Source organism: Silene latifolia, chromosome Y (genome assembly GCF_048544455.1).
Source record: "Silene latifolia isolate original U9 population chromosome Y, ASM4854445v1, whole genome shotgun sequence".
Lineage (NCBI taxonomy): Eukaryota > Viridiplantae > Streptophyta > Magnoliopsida > Caryophyllales > Caryophyllaceae > Silene > Silene latifolia.
Window position 1 is genome coordinate 467,163,182 of NC_133538.1, and position 3,070 is coordinate 467,166,251.

A 3,070-nucleotide genomic window follows, 5' to 3' on the forward strand; every position below is an offset into this window, starting at 1 on the left:
ATTTTTCTTTCGTCCAATTACAACAAGTTGGAAACTTTCTTACGACCAATCTTGATTTGTAGACGAAACGGTCCAAGTAAATGTACACGAGCACCATAATGGGTCCACCAAAAAAATTATCTCCTTTCAAGCGTTTGACATCTCTCCACTCCTCCTTTTGCCAAGACTCAACTTGGTCGGCCAAACTGTTTGATGAAATTGCACCAATTGAATTCGGAATCGAGTGAAGTATCACCTAAACTTTTAAAATCCTCAAACTTGCGCGATTCCTTGCACGCCACCCAACGAGAGACGAGAATATGTAAACGATGAAATTTCGTTTAAAGTCATCTCCACCATCTTTCTGCATGGATAATTTGGTCAAGACGTGGTGATCATCGATATATTTGTGTGGATATTGCTTTCGAAAGTTTTCCAACGTAGCAAAATAAGCAGGACACTTATCCACATGTGACGCTTCCTCAACAGGTCTTGAACCCATTGGAATGCTCATGCAAAGATGGATGTCCTCCTCTAATACGGGGAGTTTTTGTCAAATAACCATCCCTTTCTTTGGGTTGTAATTTGACACTAGCCAATAAGCAAGGTCCCCGGGAACCTTGTCTGTTTCAATCATAAACAGACCGCCAAAGCCCATGTCTTTTATAGCTTGAATCTGTTGATCACTCGGTGGATTTTTCGTATCTTTCAGAAAGTTGTACAACCCTTTTGGCGACATTCGAGTCCTCACTTGTAGGCGGTCCCTCGTACGCACCCTCTGTTTTTCTTTGGTGGAGGAGCGGCGGCTTGCTCAACAACCGCCCGTGATGGTCGCTTCATCTTGTAGCTTTGTTTCACAATAATCATCTTTAAATAAGTGAAAGGATACACAAAAATAAGAACTAATATTTATATAGTCTATTTTGGGGGGGGATAGGACACGAGATTCACAAAATAACTCTCCAGTTTCACGAAATAACCTCAAGGATTCTTTTCAATAAGACATAAGATTTATATAGTCTGAATGTGAGGATAAGACACGAGATTCACAAAATAACTCCCAGTTTCACAAATTAACCTCTATGATTCACAAAATAAGGCATAAAATTTATATAGTCTGAATCCGGGGATAAGACACGAGATGCACAAAATAAACCCCAGTCTCACAAAATAAGCTATAGGATTCAAAAATAAGTTATATGATTTATAGTCTGAAACTGTTCTTGATCCAACGCCAAGACCAAAAGACACCCTAGGAGGGGACGGGTGAACTCTTTTTTGGGGGACGGGGTTAACAGTAGGGGCCGGGTGTCCTAAAACGGGACGGGAAAGGGTTTAGGGTTGGATTAGGCGGATCCGCTACCGCGGATCCGCCTAATCCAACCCTAAACCCTTTCCCTTGTACATAGTCATTCGACCAACGCCAAGACAAAAAGACACCCTAGGAGGGGACGGGTGAACCCTTTTTGGGGGACGGGGTTAACAGTAGGGGCCGGGTGTCCTAAAACGGGACGGGAAAGGGTTTAGGGTTGGATTAGGCGGATCGCTACCGCGGATCCGCCTAATCCAACCCTAAACCCTTTCCCTTGTACATAGTCATTCGACCAACGCCAAGACCAAAAGACACCCTAGGAGGGGACGGGTGAACCCTTTTTTGGGGGACGGGGTTAACAGTAGGGGGCCGGGTGTCCTAAAACGGGACGGGAAAGGGTTTAGGGTTGGATTAGGCGGATCGCTACCGCGGATCCGCCTAATCCAACCCTAAACCTTTTCCCTTGTACATAGTCATTCGACCAACGACAAGACCAAAAGACACCCTAGGAGGGGACGGGTGAACCCTTTTTTGGGGACGGGGTTAACAGTAGGGGCCGGGTGTCCTAAAACGGGACGGGAAAGGGTTTAGGGTTGGATTAGGCGGATCGCTACCGCGGATCCGCCTAATCCAACCCTAAACCCTTTCCCTTGTACATAGTCATTCGACCAACGCCAAGACCAAAAGACACCCTAGGAGGGGACGGGTGAACCCTTTTTGGGGGACGGGGTTAACAGTAGGGGGCCGGGTGTCCTAAAACGGGACGGGAAAGGGTTTAGGGTTGGATTAGGCGGATCCGCTACCGCGGAACCGCCTAATCCAACCCTAAACCCTTTCCCTTGTACATAGTCATTCGACCAACGACAAGACCAAAAGACACCCTAGGAGGGGACGGGTGAACCCTTTTTGGGGACGGGGTTAACGATAGGGGGCGGGTGTCCTAAAGCGGGACGGGAAAGGGTTTAGGGTTGGGTTGGCGGATCCGCCACCGCGGATCCGCCTAATCCAACCCTAAACCCTTTCCCTTGTACATAGTCATTCGACCAACGCCAAGACCAAAAGACACCCTAGGAGGGGACGGGTGTACCCTTTTTTTGGAGGACGGGGTTAACGGTAGGGGCGGGTGTCCTAAAGCGGGACGGGGAAAGGGTTTAGGGTTGGATTAGGCGTATCCGCTACCGCGGATCCGCCTAATCCAACCCTAAACCCTTTCCCTTGTACATAGTCATTCGACCAACGACAAGACCAAAAGACACCCTAGGAGGGGACGGGTGAACCCTTTTTTGGGGGACGGGGTTACGGTAGGGGGGCGGGTGTCCTAAAACGGGACGGGAAAGGGTTTAGGGTTGGGTTGGCGGATCGCTACCGCGGATCCGCCTAACCCAACCCTAAACCCTTTCCCTTGTACATAGTCATTCGACCAACGCCAATACCAAAAGACACTCTAGGAGGGGGCGGGTGAACCCTTTTTGGGGGACGGGGTTAACAGTAGGGGGCCGGAAATGTCAACGGGGCATGAAGTTATTATTGAAGTTATTATTGAAATTGTCATTTGAAGTTATTATGAAACAATAGGGAACGCAAGGATTCACAAAAAACAAAGAACACAAAGCAAACTTCATTAATAAAACATAGTAGTCATAAATTATATTTATAAACTATCGACAATAGAACACGGCAAACAAGATAGCAACGTTCAATGCCGAAAATTACAAAGATAGTATTTTAGGAAAAGGGATACAAATGTAGGCTATAGGTCCATAATAGAAGGTAAATCAA